The sequence below is a fragment of the Ambystoma mexicanum genome, chromosome 1q (assembly GCF_040938575.1).
Source record: "Ambystoma mexicanum isolate Mex_15411 chromosome 1q, UKY_AmexF1_1, whole genome shotgun sequence".
Lineage (NCBI taxonomy): Eukaryota > Metazoa > Chordata > Amphibia > Caudata > Ambystomatidae > Ambystoma > Ambystoma mexicanum.
Window position 1 is genome coordinate 1514599468 of NC_090922.1, and position 18695 is coordinate 1514618162.

Genomic DNA, 18695 nt, shown 5'->3' on the forward strand with positions numbered 1-18695 from the left:
GATCAATCTTCCCATAAGTACACAGCATTTACAATGCAAGAGTCAGGAGCAGTGCAAGCTTCCACCTCCCACAGAGCAGGCATAGCAGAATAAGCTTCCTGCAAGCTTACAACATATATACTGCAAGAGTCAGGAGCCTTTCAAGCATCCACTTCCCACAGAGCAGGCAGAGCAGAACAAACTTCCTGCAAACGCACAACATATATACTGCAAGAGTCAGGGGCAGTGCAAGCTTCCACCTACCACAGACCAGGCATAGCAGAACAAGCTTCCCGCAAAGTGCACAACATATACACTGCAAGAGTCAGGAGCAGTGCAAGCTTCCACCTCCCACAGAGCAGGCATAGCAGAACAAGCTTCCCACAAGCGCACAACACATATACTGCAAGAGTCAGGAGCAGTACAATGTTCCACCTTCCACTAAGCAGCTATATCAGAGAGGGAGCAGCACTTCAAGCTTCCACCTCCCACAGAGCAGGCATAGCAGAACAAGCTTCCTGCAAGTGCACAACATATATAATGCAAGAGTCAGGTGCAGTGCAATGTTCCACCTTCCACTAAGCAGCTATATCAGAGAGGGAGCAGCACTTCAAGCTTCCACCTCCCACAGAGCAGGCATAGCAGAATAAGCTTCCTGCAAGCTTACAACATATATACTGCAAGAGTCAGGAGAAGTTCAAGCATCCACCTCCCACAGAGCAGGCATAGCAGAACAAGCTTCCCGCAAGTGCACAACATGTATACTGCAAGAGTCAGGAGCAGTGCAAGCTTCCACCTCCAACAGAGCAGGCATATCAGAACAAGCTTCCCACAAGTGCACAACATATATACTGCCAAAGTCAGGAGCAATGCAAGCTTCTGCCTCCCACAGAGCAGGCATAGCAGAACAAGCTTCCCACAAGAGCAGAACATATATACTGCAAGATTCAGGATCAGTGCAAGCATCCACCTACCATAGAGCAGGCATAGCATAACAAGCTTCCTGCAAGTGTACAACATATATAATGCAAGGGTCAGGTGCAGTGCAAGCTTCCACCTCCCACAGAGCAGGCATAGCAGAACAAGCTTCCCACAAGTGCACAACATATATACTGCCAAAGTCAGGAGCAATGCAAGCTTCCACCTCCCACAGAGCAGGCAGAGCAGAACAAGCTTCCCACAAGAGCAGAACATATATACTGCAAGATTCAGGATCAGTGCAATCATCCACCTACCATAGAGCAGGCATAGCAGAACAAGCTTCCTGCAAGTGTACAACATATATAATGCAAGAGTCAGGAGCAGTGCATGCTTCCAACTCACTCAGAGCAGGCATAGCAGAACAAGCTTCTTGCAAGTGCACAACATATATAATGCAATAGTCAGGTGCAGTGCAAGGTTCCACCTTCCACAGAGCAGGCATAGCAGAACAAGCTTCCTGCAAGTGCACAACAATTATACTGCAAGAGTCAGGAGCAGTGCAAGCATCCTTCCACAGAGCAGCATAGCAGAACAAGCTTCCCACAAGTGCACAATATTTATAATGCAAGTGTCAGGAGCAGTGCAAGCTTCCATCTCCCACAGAACAGGCATAGCAGAACAAGCTTCCGGCAAGTACACAACATATATAATTCAGGAGTCAGGTGCAGTGCAAGGTTCCACCTTCCACTAAGCAGCTATATCAGAGAGGGAGCAGCACTGGAAGTTTCCACCTCCCACAGAGCAGGCATAGCAGAACAAGCTTCCTGCAAGCTTACAACATATATACTGCAAGAGTCAGGAGCAGTTCAAGCATCCACCTCCCACAGAACAGGCATAGCAGATCAATCTTCCCGAAAGGGCACAACATGTATACTGCAAGAGTCAGGAGCAGTGCAAGCTTCCACCTCCCACAGAGCAGGCATATCAGAACAAGCTTACCACAAGTGCACAACATATATACTGCCAAAGTCAGGAGCAATGCAAGCTTCCACCTCCCACAGAGCAGGCATAGCAGAACAAGCTTCCCACAAGAGCAGAACATATATACTGCAAGATTCAGGATCAGGACAAGCCACCACCTACCATAGAGCAGGCATAGCAGAACAAGCTTCCCGCAAGCGCACAACATATATACTGCAAGACTCAGGAGCAATGCAAGCTTCCACCTCCCACAGTCTAGGCATAGCAGAACAAGCTTCCCGCAAGTGCACAACATGTATACTGCAAGAGTCATGTGCAGTGCAAGCATCCACCTCCCACAGAGCAGGCATAGCAGAATTAGCTTCCCGCAAGCGCACAACACATATACTGCAAGAGTCATGTGCAGTGCAAGCTTCCACCTCCCACAGAGCAGGAATAGCAGAACAAGCTTCCCACAAGTGCACAACATTTATAATGCAAGAGTCAGGAGCAGTGCAAGCTTCCACATTCCACAGACCAGGCATAGCAGAATAAGCTTCCCGCAAGTGCACAACATATATATTGCAAGAGTCAGGAGCAGTGCAAGCTTCCACCTCCCACAGAGCAGGCATATCAGAACAAGCTTCCAGCAAGTGCACAACATATATACTGCCAGAGTCAGGAGCAATGCAAGCTTCCACCTCCCACAGAGCAGGCATAGCAGAACAAGCTTCCTGCAAGCTTACAACATATACAATGCAAGAGTCAGGTGCATTTCAAGCTTCCACCTCCCACAGAGCAGCTATATCAGAGAGGGGGCAGCACTGCAGGCTTCCACCTCCCACAGAGCAGGCAAGCTTACAACATATTTACTGCAAGAGTCAGGTCCAGTGCAAGCTTCCACCTCCCACAGATCAGGCATAGCAGATCAATCTTCCCGCAAGTGCAAAACATATATAATGCAAGAGTCAGGTGCAGTGCAAGCGTCCACCTCCCACAGAGCAGCTATGTCAGAGCGGGAGCAGCACTACAAGTTTCCACCTCCCACAGAGTAGGCGCAGCAGAACAAGCTTCCTGCAAGCTTACAACATATATAATGCAAGAGTCAGGTGCAGTGCAAGCTTCCACCTCCCACAGAGCAGCTATATCAGAGAGAGAGCAGCACTGCAAGCTTCCACCTCCCACAGAGCAGGCATAGAAGAACAAGCTTCCTGCAAGCGCACAACATATATACTGCAAGAGTCAGGAGCAGTGCACGCTTCCACCTCCCACAGAGCAGCTATATCTGAGAGGGAGCAGCACTGCAAGCTTCCACCTCCCACAGAGCAGGCATAGAAGAACAAGCTTCCCGCAAGCTTACAACATATATAATGCAAGAGCCAGGTGCAGTGCAAGCTTCCACCTCCCACAGAGCATCTATATCGGAGAGGGAGCAGCACTGCAAGTTTCCACCTCCCACAGAGCCGGCATACCAAAACAAGCTTCCCGCAAGTGCACAACATATATACTGCAAGAGTCAGGAGCAGTGCAAGCTTCCATGTCACACAGACAGGCATAGCAGAAGAGGTTTTTGCAAGAGCATCAACATATATATTGCAAGAGTCAGGAGCCGTGCAAGCATCCACTTCTCGCAGAGCAGCTCTATCAGAGAGGGAGCAGCACTGCATGCTGCCCCCAAGCACCCCTCATGTATACAGCACAGTCAGCTGCAGTTCAAGATTCCACCTTCCACAAAGCAGGCACAGCAGACTGGGCTAAGCACTGCAAGCTTCCCCCAACGACACAATATGTATACTGCATTGTCACAGCAGATAAATGTGTTCTAGCAACTTGAGGCATACGTGCTTGATGTAATTACCAATAAAATGTCTTAGACCGAATAACTGGATGGTCTCAAAGAAGATGGTAAAATACTGCTTTTATCTCAATGAAGGAAAGCAGGGTACATTGTCATACATCAGATTGATTCATGCACGACTACAATGTGTTCTTGATTATACATAGTTTATATAATGCTAGATGTGCCATCTATGATGTCATCCTACGTGGCATATTACAAAAACTATTGAGGGATGGGATTGGCTTAGGGGAATATGTCTACATATAGACTACATGAATATTAGTTTCTTTTTGGCGGTCCCATGTCTGTAGGAAACTCCCTGAGCTACTTTAAAAAATGTATGATACTGATTACAGCAAAGAATATGGCAGGGCAACAATACATACAACTTTGTATGTAAAAGGGCATGACAGGCTTTTCTGATTGGTTGGAAACCCAAATCCAACATTGGACATTCAGTTAGCTAGCAGCATGTACATAGACAGGAAGCGCGGGAGCTTGGCAATATATCAGCTCTTCATGTGTTTTCCCAAATTGTCTACCCTCTCTCATTGGTAGGCCTCATGCCAGTGTCCTCTGTTTGAAGATTGACATTGCCAGTCTGCACTGTCCCGGAACATTCAGAGGAGTGTAGGCACACCATTATCTTAGTTTCGAGGTTAATGACTAGCCATTGTTTGTGAGCTTGTCATCACGACTTAGTAGACCACAAATGTGTCCATCTCTACAGTGTACTTAACACTATCTGATTCAATTATACTTTGTGTAGTTGCTCCTCTTGGCCTTTAGAGACTTGCTCACTCTATCCCATAGAACCTCTATATGCTTTTAATTGTCCAATACTCGGCATCTATAAATGGTCTTGATCCTCCTAATTTTGCGAAATGTCTCCTTCGAACATGGCCTGCTCGTTAGACTTCCTTCGTACTTTAAATTCATCTCTCGAAATAACATCTTTGGTCCCAGGGAAAAACAGCCTCATCGTCGTCTTTTCACTTCGTGATCCTGGGCTAATTTTTTAAGGTACTTGTGTTGATTGACATAATCCATCGTCCATCTTGTTCTGATGGTAGTCCTAAACGTTGTATATATACCTCTCATAAGAAAGCTTCTATCTATTTGTTCTACCATGCTTTTCAGCGTACGTACAGATAATTGACCAGGGGTCATCTCTTTCTTCTTTTATGTTCGTGATTACTGTATCATTGAATATATCTTTCTCTTAGCCGGTCAAGTGGCACAGCGAGTAGAGCGCCCGCTTTGACACCCGTGCAGAGCCTGTTAACGCAGGTTCGAATCCCGGCGGGGCCAAACTCAGCCTTTCATCCTTCCGAGGTCGTTAAATGAGCACCACACACCGTGGGTAATAATAAGCAGCGCTCAGATACCTGAGGGTTTGTAGCGCTATATAAAAGCCTAATTATTATTATTATTATTATATCTTTCTCTTAGTGTTCCAATTATATTGTCATCTTTAAGTATTTTCTTATTGTTTCAGCATATGTTCTTATATCTTCTTTATGACATTCTTCTGCCGTTGTATGATTTGTCTTTAATGTACATCCATTCTGTTGAATTCTGACAGCTCGGCAATCAGCATCCTTCTTGGTAGCTTTTCATCCACTATGTCAGCTTTTGGCTCCGTTCTAAATGGTTGCCTGAGTGAATATCGTCTCTAACATACTCGGCGTGGTAAAGGAATATTGCAAGGATTCATGCACGGAATTGCAATTATGGCTCTTCATCTGTCATTCCACTGGGATTGTGCAAAGGGGGCGGAGATCAGAGACAAGATATCAACCTGCTCCTCTACATTCCCCTTCCTGGTGAAGTACCCGACCAAACACGTTGCCTCATCTTCTGCAATTGCTACTTCATTTTCTTCTAGCATTTCATCATATTTTCTTTTCTTCGGGACCCATATCTTTGTTTCCCCGCTCAGGTGACCAGCATTTTTTATATGTTCATCCACATTCCAGGTCATCAGACAATCTCCTGCTGGTGCAGAGAATATCCTTCATCCCACATATTCCTTCCGATCTTTAGGATAATAGAACTTAATTCCTGGACGTGCAAGTGTCCTTTTCTTTATGTTCTCACAAATACTTTCTTCACTTTGTCAATCATTATCTTCTTTCAAATAGCTTCCTTGGCTGTCTTCTTACGTTGTCCCACAATGATCCTTATGAGACAGGATCCTAACAATATGAACACTAGTATTGCTCTAGGCATCTTGAAAGCATTTGCTATCCAAGTCAGAATCCATGAAAACAGAGATGTAAACCAATCATCATCTTCAATTGTATGTGTGTACAATGTGTGCACAAAGGTAAAAACATGGTTATTGCTTCTGTCAAGGTACTATTTTCTCCTTCAAGAGAAGGTACAAAAATGTACAGCAAGAAGGCCTGGCGTTGGCGAACACGCCTCCTACGATTGCTGTAATTAAGTCTAGGACATACATGTTCTGGAGAGTCATCAGCCTGATGGCTCTTATTTCTTCTCTGATTGTATTAAATATTTTTATTGTTGCATTGATTGCCTGCAACAGCTTCCATCTTGTAATCTGCAACCACTTGGCGTTTACTGCAGGTTGAACTCCTGGCAAGAATATAGCTGTCATTATCATTGCCATTTTGCTGAACAATTTATGCTCGTCGGGATATTGTCATAAGAATCCATTGATTTATCTGGAAAGTAATTGCTTCTCTTCAGTCTGCGGAATTCAGGTGATACTTAAATGCACATCCTTAAATGCACATCCATGCTTGAAAATTCATCAATATGGAGGCCACTTTGGGGAATCACCAGTGCTCGTACACGTAGCATTGCCATAGAGCATATTCCTCCCCAATACTTGGGCAACTGCATGTAGGCTCTGTATCCACACACCCAATACCGATCCATTAACACTGCAGTTCCTGCATCCATTCCTTGGACTTCAATTATCTGTCCAAATCCTTTGTTTTTTCCAACCAGGATCAGGCCATCATTCCTGAAGCATGTTGCTCCATTCCTCAGTGGCATCATAGAAACTGGTCCTGCTTCATTGTCGATCCATGTTAGTCACTTTCAATACATGTACCATGATGCCAGACAGTTGTCACTCACTATCTGTACTATACTTGCTTATTCCTTCTTCAATAGATATGCAGGGCAAGCCAATAATTCTTCTTCCCATCCATTATTAGTAATACACACACACATATATCACCAACTGAGGTCTTTCTCCACACCTTGGCTCTCCTGTTTTTTTTTCCATGATATCTGAGCAATTCAACTTCTTCAACTGGACAAACTTTATTTGTTCTCCTATCTGAGATGGATACATGAGTTTCTTGCTGTCCATCCCAATCCATTTACTATCCTTCTTGTTTTCATATACGTGTGTTGATATGGGAATGCTACTTTTTTTCGCCATCATAAAATAGCCCATTTTCCTTCAAATGATCCTCAGGTGGTTCTTGCTGCATTCATGGCGTATGGTATTAAGGAACAAACATAACAACGTTCGTCTGACGTTCTTTCACCCGCCTCGTTCATGTGCTGATGCCATAGGTTATTATTCAAATGAACGAGTATTTTCAAGATATGTGTTTATACCTTTATGGTTTTCTTCAGTATTTCTTTTAAATCAAAATATCCCTCTAGCTATATTATATAACACACTATCCATGCTTATAGTGGAGACAATAAAAGGGTTTTAATAATAGACTTCATATAAATGCCTTTAATACCCTCCATGTTAGTGTCATTTTCTGCAGCACACGCAATGCCATAACAAGGAAAAACACACAAATAATAATACCAGCTAATATCACCATCAATATCACATGAAACCCTATTGATCTTTTAGATGGTAATGAATCTCTAAAATATCAAAGCCTCTCCAATGTATGATTATGCACATGTATTACCTCCTTTATAATCAGTTCTATAACATACATTGGAGTATTGTTTCAATGATTACTCTCCAAACAATTCAGCAATCTTTTGAGTTTTCCAGGAATGCAACAATGGTTATTCCTCTTCAAATCAAAGCTGGATACATTTGAGAAATGTAGGAAAAAAGAATAACAAAGAATGTATATACCAATATAATGATAGGAATCATGAACACAGATCAGAAATGTTTTCTTCTTTCTTTTGTTTGTATAGCTCAAGCTCCTCTCTCATTGTTTTTTTGGCCATTCTACAGACATTTTTCCATGATCTATTAATCAATCAGTTCATATCGCAACCCTTATCTAAACACGTTTTGCCTTCTTGATCTGTGTTCTTGGTCATATTGTGTTGTCATTTGTTGCCACTCTTCTCTTGTTTCACTGAGGGCACTTGCTTCACTGGGGTTAGATGAAGTATAGGTCATTGCTTCACCCTTATAGGTCTTGATATCATGCAGATGGATACATTCTGTCAGGTGTTGAGCTTCGCGACGGTAAGGCTTACATCTTTGACCTCATAAGGTGCATTTAATTGAGTGGTATTCCAGGTATGAACACATTTGCTCACTAACACCTGGTCCCCTGGGTAAAGGACTGGGGATTTTAATGAGTCTTCCAAACTAATAAGCACATGGTCTGTTTTATTCACTTTGGGCCCCTTGTGTTGATTTTTGATCTGTTGAAAAATAAAAGAAATAGTTTGAGTTATTGTTTTGTGGGATGATTCAACCCACTTGTTGCTCTGATATGCGGTATCACTGTGTTCTGATGGTGCCAGAAACATCAAAATGGCCGCAAAACCCTTGTGTGCACCAAACTTCTGAAAATCGCGCTCTGCAAAGCACAAAACGATGGCTGCCCAATCTACCATGCATGTTGTCAGTGGTGGAACAAAGATCTAACTCCTGAAATATATCACTGGGCTCCACAAACAAGTGAAAATGGAGTACAGAGGGAAAAGCAGTGCTCTGCTAAAAGAAATAAAAAATCTTGCTTTAAATCTTTTTTCTTTGTTGCTGAAGCTGCAGAATACTGGCACAAAACACCCTTAAACATCCACAAATCTTGCCGGCTGCTAAAATTCCCTTGTTTGTTTGTTTGTTTTTTTAATTTTATTTATAGCACGTGCCAGACCAGAGGGTATCCGGGCGCGTGTTCAAGAATACTTTAAGCTTCCAAGTTACAGTTAAACATTCCAAATAGTTACAGGATGCATTGACAGCAAAAGGATGACAATATACATGGTTATATACACAGGTATTTGTACACAGAGGTGTATACAAAGTATACATTGAAAGTCAAAGAGCAAGGCGGAATAAGCGGGGGCGTATTTACAGACGGGTCAGACGTGAGTGGTTCTAGTGTCGGTCAGTTATAGGTCATTTTCTTTGAGCCATTCAATACAGTTAAGTCTGAAGTGTGGATAGGATTGGTCAGACCTTAAAGAAGATGGGAGGGAGTTCCACAGCTTGGCCGCTTTGAAAGGAAAGCTGATGCCTCCGGCTGTGCTCAATTTAAATAGTGGCTCAACTAGCTGGTTGGTATATACTTCTCTGGTAGGTCTATTAGATGTTCTTCTTTTGAATCTTTCTGTTAGGTATATCGGGGCTAAGTCATTAATACTTTTGACGGTTAATGATACTGTTTTAAGTTTAATTTTGTCAGCTGTAGATAGCCAGTTAGATTGTCTTCTGACATCTGAGATATGCTCTCTTCCTGGGATTCCTAGGGCGGCTCTAAGGGCATTGTCTGCAAGGTTTGGATTTTTTGCAGCATGTGTTTATTAGACCCTATGTATAGTGCATTGCAATAGTCCAATTCGGATAATACCAGATCTCTAGATAGGGTGAGGCAGCTGGTAGTGGACAAGTATGGTTTAGCTGCTCTAATAAGCTTACAGGTGTATGCGGTGCTAGAGGCCATCACACTCACCTGTTTTGTTAGAGAGAGGCAAGAGTCGAGGTAAAATCCTAACATTTTTACTTCTTTTGCTACTTGAATGGTTTTTCCATCTATAACAAATGATGAATCGTCATCGTTCAGGCTTTTGATATTTTGTGTATTTCCCAGTATGATGAGTTCTGAGTTTTGGCATCATTCAGGCATACACCATGACGGGCCATCCATGCCTGGATGATGAGTAATATCTTGTTCACCAAGGCCCATTCCTGTTCATAATCCCCCGAAAGTGGGATGAGAATCTGAGTGTCATCTGCATAGTTTGTGTAGGTGACACCCAGAAGGTCCAGATCATCAAACAGGGGCTTAGTGAAAATGTTATACATGGTCGGGGGGACACAGGATCCTTGGGGAACAGAACATGTGATAGGTACTGGGTCAGCCGCTGAAGAGGTAGAGAAAAGTCTCATAGTTCTGCCACTTAAGAACGACTTGATCCAAGCAATGGCATGAGTGGAGAAGTGGGCAGCAGATTCCAGGTGGGTGCAGAGCCACCAAGTCAAATGCCGCTGAGAGATCCAGTAGGAGGAGTAGGGCAGTTTTTCCAAGGTCTCTCAGCTCATCGACTTGGGTTTTGAGATCGATAAGCGCCGTTTCGGTACCATGTTGAGGCCTGAAGCCTGATTGTCTGATACCTAATAGTTGATGCAGCTCCAAATATTTTTGAATCTGTAGGTAATCTGTAAGTAAGCCACTCTGTCTAGTATTTTTAACAGAAATGGTACCGTAGTGATCGGTCTGTAGTTAGTCGAGATGGAGGGGTTCAAGGTTTCATTGTTTAAGGTTGTCTGGTATCGTGCCTGATGCAAAGGAAGCATTAATGAGTTTGGAAATACATATGGATAGGTCTCTGGCCGCATCTTTTATCAGTTGGGCTGGGCATATGTTGCCTCGACAGTTGGTTGGTTTGAGCAAAAGTATTATTTTTTCAATCTCTACGATGGTTACTTTGGTGAAGTTGAATTTATGTTCTGGTTTGGTAGAAGTAGGTGGTTTACCACTTTGATTGGTTGAAGGAGGAATATGTTGTTTCTTTTTTCTCAATTTTGGTTTAGAGTGTGGCAATTTTGTCGTTTAGAGCTTTTTGTATGTTAGAGCACCACGTTTTAATTTTGTTGAAGTTGTCCGGTACAGGGATAGGGTTTTACAGTTCCTTTAGTATAATGAATAGCTCTTTGGTTCCAGATTTAGCATGTAGTATTCTGTTATTAAAGTTCTCTTCTTTACCTCTCCTTATTTCATGTTTGTAAATGTTAGAAGCATTGATGAGAACTACTTTATTAGTCTCAGATGGAGTTAGTCACAAGGCGGGTTTACATTTGCGTTTTTCAATCCTTAGGGATTTGAGGTGAGGGGTTAACCAGATGTTTTAGTGTGCTCTCGGCTTACTTTTTCTCATTTTCAAAGGGGCGATAGTGTCCAAGGCTATGGCCATGGTTGAGTTGAATTTGTTCACTAGAGCTGATGGGTTTAGTGATTCAGATTAGGAATTTAGAGTTAGGAGGATAAGTGGTAGCAGTTTGTCCGTAGTTATGTTTTTTTTTTCTGGTTGGTATGGGGGGGGCAATATGTTTTCCTTAGGTTGGGTAGTGTTTTCATTTATGAGGAAGGATATTAGCGCATGATCTGTCCAGATTTGTGAGCAGACATCAATAATTGTTACATTACAGTTGTGGTTGGCTACCCAGTCAAGTGGGTAGGTTGTGATATTCTTTGGGTAAATCCAAGTTCTGTAATGGCATTGGCGATATTAGTCGCTTGCAAATCTTTGTGGTCGTTGAAACCTAAGTTCATGTCTCCTAGAAGGATGGCTTGCGATTAATTTTTAAGATTATTTGAGAGGATCATAGAGATGCCCTCCTCAAAGGTTCCAATGGGACCTGGGGGCCTATAAATGAGGTGTATATTGATAGATTGAGAGGATGATGTTAAGAGTTTAGCGGTTAAGGATTCACAAGATTTGGTGATTGAAGGCGTTTCTATTTTTATGGCGAGATTGTTTTTAGCGATGATGGCTAGGCCGCCTCCTTGAGAATTGGTTCTAACTTCTCTGAGAATTTTGTAGTTAGGGGGCAAGGCAAGCATCAGAGCGGGTCTTGCTGCTTGGTGAAGCCAGGTTTCCGTTATGGCTAGGAGGTCATAATCACCTATTTGGATGAGATCGGCAATTTCGGTGGCATGTTCTATTAATGACCTAGCATTAATAAGGGCACCCTTCAGAGGTGTGTTTGGTTTAGGTGTCGCAGGGGTGACAGAGCTTTTCTTTTTGGTAGGCCTATTGCTCGATTTGCAGTGGTTGTTAATGGGACTGTTAACGTGGGACTGTCTTTTGGCAGGAGGTGTTTAGTTTGGGGGCATTAGGTTGGAGGTCTCTTCTATTACTAGGTTTAGTGACTAGTCTGACTGGAGGATCATAGATTTTAGGTAAATTTGATCGTAGCTTGGCATTTCTGTGTAAGTGTCGCACAGGATGTTTGATACAGTAGGCATAGAATGCGGTGGGAGGTTTGCTGTTATCATTGTGGAACAGAGGGTGGTCAGGAAGATGAGGGTGGAGATCCTTCTATCCTACTAGGATCCTTAGTTAAGAAATCATTGTGAACAATATCCTGAAAAGCTGAAAGCATCAAAGAAACATCCACAGCAAAAGTTGCCTGCCTGAAATTTGGGTGCAGTACCATCGCCGCCTGAATTACATCTGTCAAAAGCCTGCATGATAAACTTTAAAACATATGTAAACCGAAATCAAATGGTTGCAATCAGAGTAACCTTTGTTGTAATTGTTTGAGCCAATGGTTTAAAATCTGGAATAAGTGTTCTAGCAGCTAGCTTGAAATCACAAGTTTGTTTAAGCTAAGGAAAAATGCAACAAAATTAACATTTAAATTTAAGCCTGGCTAAAAGCCTCCCAAACTGGATTAACAGCTTTACTCACAGAGACAAGGCCTCTCCCTCAGCTCTCTCCAGCAGGAAATCACGCTGAAGTGATGATTATAGGGTGGGGGAAGAATTTGATCTGCAGTGGGAAAGAAGACAATGGACAGGGTCGTAAAAGGCCTCTGCCCAGGAGAAACAGGGAGGAGATGCTCCTGGGTCCCAGGGAGAGACCAAAGGGGTGGAGCTAAAGAACCATTTGTTGCTTAACAAGGACAAAAGACACATTTTAAAAAAGACTGATAACTTACCATATAAAATTGTGCAAAATATAGAAATAACAGCATTGTTAATGTCATTTCTGGATGCACAGGTGAAAAGGCGCCAGAAATCTGCGGCATGTTCTGGGAAGAAATGGCGGAAAATGTGATATTATACAAAATGCATTTCTGATAGAAGTTTGAAACTTTATTCATGTATGCCCATGATCAATGCGCACATTTGTAGAAATATGCTCCTAAATTGGACATTGTGTTCCGGATCAAAAGGGGACAATTCTGTGAGAAGCAGATACAATATCCCACAGCGACAGGATTTGGAGGAGTATCTGCTACACAAAATATGTAATCTGTATATATGGTTGTTATAGAGATGGCACATGTGGAAATATGTATTTTACCAAAAGTAGATTTTGTGTTCAAGGTGCTAGGGGTGGACTCTAAGCCTCATAAACCCACACCATAAAGGTGACACCCTGTGTTTCTCCTCCTATCAAGGAATAGAGGCAACCTTGACCAATCCCTATCAAAGGGGCGAGCTTAGGCTAAACCAGCTTAAACACCCCTTTATCATAAGCATAAATAGAGACAGCTCAGCACTCAGAAAGACAGACAGATTCACCCACTATCCGAATGCTGGCGGAGCACCCTGCTGCAAAACTATCCATCTCACTTGCTCTAGACTCCAGAAACTTGGCAAAGCAGAAAGGCCCATTGCATAGCTGAGCCATTTTCAGCCAGGCCTTAAATTTCCAGAACCAGAACCAACCCCAGAAACCTAAGGGGAACAAGAGACAGCCTGGCTGTGCTGTACTGCTTGCCTGCTGAAATAATTATCATCAGAACCAAAAGATCCAATCCAGTCCAGTGCCGTGCTGTGAACAGACCCAGTCCAATCCGCTGTGCCTAGCTCTCTATCCCAGAATCAGATTCCGTTATCTGACCAGAAATCTTGACGGAGCAGAATGCTGACGGTTCTGTTTCAAAACATGCCTAGTGAGTATCTATAGATAGAACTGTGTCACTAGCATATGTACTGTCCATAGTTAATCCCTATCTTAAACCCACCCTATCTTGTCTTCAGAACCTGCATTGTCATGAGTACGTTTGAGTTGCCTGAACTCTCTATCCTATCCCTTCTATCTTCCTCTTGTGCTAGTATTGTTAAAACTATCTTTACACTGATATGTTTCATCTGATGTAGGCGACCTTCACTTCAGGCAGTTGCCCTGATCAAGTGGCTATGTTCCTGTGTGGTGTTCATTTATTCATAGTCATCCTCTAGTGTAAGAAATTATTTTTGTCCTTTTAAAATCGCTTCCCGTTTTTCCATTCTTGTGTCTATCTCGAAAAAAACAACCTCCACTAAAACGTCCATAACTTCCTCAGTTTTTGAGCTAAAACGAAATTTCAACTTCTGCTTGTAGCTGACATCCACAGCTTTAATGCACATCCCAAATCGATATGGTTCCCTACACTAAAAAGATTGCAGCAAATTTCTTTTTAGGGAAACTCTGACACGTGTAAAACAGCTTTTGATTGCTTCCCACTTTAATTTTAAGATTGCACATTGTTTCTTAGTATCAAATCATTGCAAGTGTTTGTGTGCAACTATCCAAAGCAGATCCCATAAGAATTTAAACAATTTCAGCAGTTAAAACCATATTTAGTGTTTTTACCCAATCCATTTGCAAGATAACTTTAAAACCATTCTGACCGCTTGCCAATCAATTCTGTTTTTCTCTTGTGTTGCTGGGGGGAAATTGGGATTGAGATTTTGTTTGAATTCTGCCATTCCTGAATACCTGCTCTCTCTCCTCTTATCTCTTTACATTGCCTGTTGGGGGTTTGAGGGGTGTGCAGGGGGAAATAGTAACCACAATGCTTTTTGATCTGAACACACAAAAGTATTATTTCTGTGCTGAATTGTTTTGCTCACTATTACTCCTTGTGTATTAAAGAGATTATTTAGTGTTACAGCACCCCATTGGTGATCATTGTGTACCCATTAAAACATAGGGTGATTAATCTGTAAATACATAAATAAATATTTTAACTTTGCAAACCAGCCTGATTCCTGGCTCAGTGTGACCAGGGGGGGTGGGGGTTTCAGTAGAAGGGCGTGATATGTGTGGTACATCGTTCAGAACAAAATAACTTTTAAACACAAATAAGTAAGGATTTCAGTTGTGCATTGCACGCTAGGTGTTGACTGAGGTGTGTGCCGGATTGAAATCACTTACAGATTGGGGGCTTGTCATGAGATCCTGAATTAGACATACCACTTGTGACAGTCTAACACAGCGTGCTAACTGATGGGGTACATACACCTTGTTGGGCTAATACACTGTGCTACACTGTAAAAACACCCTTCAATGGACATACTCAAAGGAGTTTGGCCTTTTTTGCAAAGGTAAAAGTAACCCTGAGATAAGTCAGAAGGAAATTAATATTTACGGAATGGCGACTCCAGTGGAAATTAATATGGCAAAAGAACGCCGACTGCACACATTGTTTGTCAGGTGTGAATAGAATGAGCAGGATGAGAATGTTTGGCTGCACGTAATCAAACAACAAGCCACTGCCACAGAATTAGATAGATGGCAGGACCAGGGTCCATTACATCAGGCACTTAGTGAACTGTATATGGCCCCAAGAGTAAAAGAAGAGCAATGTAAAATTGCAAAAATAGCGGCGTACCTGTTCCTCCACATTGGAGAAATACAGGAAAAATTTGCTGAAAACCTAGACCTGGCAAAAAGTCAAGAACAATCCCTAGAAAAGACCCAAACTGATCTGGACTCTGCAGAGCAAAGGCTACAAAAGAGCCAAGAATCAGAGAGTGAAACTAGACAGTACCTGACAAAAGTAAAAGAAGATCTGGATCTCCTGCAGCAAGAGATGGTAGGGCAAGACACCAAATTACTGACACTGCAAAAAGAGGGTCAAGAAAGGTTGGACTCTTTAAAACAGAGCCAACAGAAACTGGCGCAACAATTAACTTTTAAAAGAGTCTGCGCAGAACGGCTCTATGTTTTACAAGACCAGATAGACCAAGTAAAAGAAGAAAATAATAAATGAATTCTTAAAGACCTTGAATCCCAAACAGAGTTTGATGAAAAGCACCGGAAAGCTGTTGCATTAAAAAAACAAAGGGACGACCTGGCTGCACAGAGGGGTACTCTAATTCAGCAAAGGGACGCCTTAGGCCAAGAAGTCAACTATTTGAAAACCAAGGTGGAAGAAAATCACCTGGCCCTTCAGGGACTGGGTGAACTCAAATGGATTATGAAAAGCTGTTAGAGCACACCAGGAGGGTGGAAGATGCTCTGGCAAAGAATGACCAGGCTGGGAAGGATCAGACTCAGGAGGTGAGCCTCCTACAGCAACACCTGGCCAAATACTCCCAAATCAGACAGGAAGCACAGAGAGACAATGAGGCTCTCTGTGAGAAAAATGACAAGCTCCATAGACAGGCAGCGGTGCAGGAACAATTAATAGAGACAAGTAAGGCCTTAATAGAAGAACAAAAGGGTTAGATCCTTGCATGCCATCTGGGAGTAGGGGCTGAGAGAGATGAGGTCAGATGGGAGAGGGAAACGCCTGAGCATAACCTCAGGAACCCTGGCTCCAGAGCCTTTAATCTATTCAATCCCATGGACTCTGCCACCCCCATGTCCACTGGCTCAAATGAACCAAGGGCCATGGGGATGGTAGATGCTAGATAGGTCAGCGCCTCCCAGAAATGGATGGGCGGGCATCTATGTATAGGTTCCCATGTGCTAGGGCCATCTTCTCTGATCAGGGAGACACCAGTGAGGGGAGAATCAGATAAATGGATCCTCAGAAATATAACTTACCCAGTGATCAGACGGTAACATTTGGTTTGGAATTCCATGAGATTAGGCCCACTAAGAGCATACTAAAAACCTCTTCCCAGCTAGGACAGTGGGGGGGGGGTACTCAACCAACCTGGAGAACAAGGAAGAGTCGGAAGACTCTTCTGAGCGACACAAGACCCAAGGAACTAGGCCCCCACATTCTGCCAGCCATTCCCAAGCTTGCAGAATCTGGGAAAGTCTAGAAGACCAGACAGCCACCTCTGGTAGCATTGCCTCTGAATCAGAGGATGAGTGGACCAGGGTGACAAAAACTAAAAAGGCCAACAAAGTCAAGAGGGCTTTACTGAAGGATCCCATGAAACAAATAAAGGCTATTAGGAGCGTCATCACGCCCTACCACAAAATTGCAAAATATTTGGTTTGGGAGCACCTTGAATTATTTGAACAGATGATGGAGACTTTCCATCTGAAGTACAGCCAAAGCTGTATTCAGAATCACTACATATGGTCCACCTATAGGGCGGCCATCCCGAAACATTTTTCCATTCATAGGAACCATCAAGAGGCCCGCAAGGCAGCCTACAACTTACAATGTGGGAAAGACCAGGCCCCACAAGAATGTGTTCAGGAATTGAAATGCGCCTTTGCGCAGACCACTGGAAGGGTGCGCACTGACAGTAAGGAATTTGTGAACACCTTCTTTCATTCTCTCCCTAAGTATATTAAGACCCAGCTAGTGAGAGACTTTCATGAGAAAAAATCACTAGACTGGGTCATTGAACATGTAATGCACATCTATGAAGTACAGAGGCCGTTGGAAAATAAAAATAGTCGCAAAATCCCCAAAACAACCAACACCCCTGCTGCTGCTAAGGTGGCGGAGGTGAAGGTTGCCCCCATTTTAGATCTGGAGATGGGGGCCTAAGAACCTTCCCATGCAGAATCTAACCAACCCCAAACCCAGAAGGTCCTCGGGCCAACCCCAAATGCGGAGCCAGGGAGGTAACCCCACAAATGGGACCCCTAACTCCCCTGACTACATCGGCCCATGCTACAAGGGAAATAGACCCATACTGGGCTATGTGTGGACTCCTCCAGCCCAAGGGGGTCCAACCAGTCAGTAGGAAACCCAGGAAACTTCCCTCCTCATGTTTCCCAGGAGGACAGTAATCCCCAAAATGCTGGACCAAATTTCTTCCCCCTATACCTGCCAAACTTCAACTCTCAAAACAACCCTTCTTTCTTTCCCCACTTCCCTGAGCCCAGACAGCCCAATCCGGGAGAGGGGAGGCCAAGGGTGGAGGGGTACCCAAACTTTCCAAACCAGGGTATTTTGCGAGAAGGGATAGTTACCCTTCCCGGGATCAACCCAAGGTAGATCTGAGGACCCCGTACCAGCCAGAGTGGGTGTCCCAACTAGAGCACCAGGTCCAGAACATGGCACAGGATCTGGGTGTCATGCGGCGCTTTCCTACCTGGCGTCTGTGGTCCCGATTCCGATTACACACTTCCTAATTCCTGTCAGGTTCTTCCGCACTACGTCCACTTAGCGGTCTAGTCTTTTTCCGCTCAAGTGAACGTAGCGTTACTTAAGCCACACCTCATCCTCTGTTCTGTGCGTTGCCACCCTCACGGTCAGCTGTGTTTTCTTTTGCTGTTGCGGTTTGCTATACGCTGTTATTTCTGCTCCGTTGAGCTTTTCCTCTCTCTTTCCCCTCCTCGTCCACTCGAGTCCCAATTCCAGGGACCTCCCTTTCTCTCTCTCTCTCTCTCTATTACCTGTTGCCTGCAGTTATCCGCTTTCCTGGAGTAGGAGCTTTTGTATTTCCCTACTCTTCCTGTTTGCTTGGTTTACCTTCTCCACATCCCATTGCTGATATCTGCTAGTCCAACATCCATCAGGATATCCACCTGCCTTTGTGATTCACCGTTTTTTTTTTTGCCTACACTTGGCTTTTTTCCCTTTTCCGGTCCCTCCCGGGAGGTCACGGTCAGGGCGTTTCAACGCTCTCACTGTGGCTTCTTCCTGTGGGAGACATATACAACAAAGAAAACGAGAAAAGGACTACAGAGCACATCGAACTCTCAGCCCTATCGA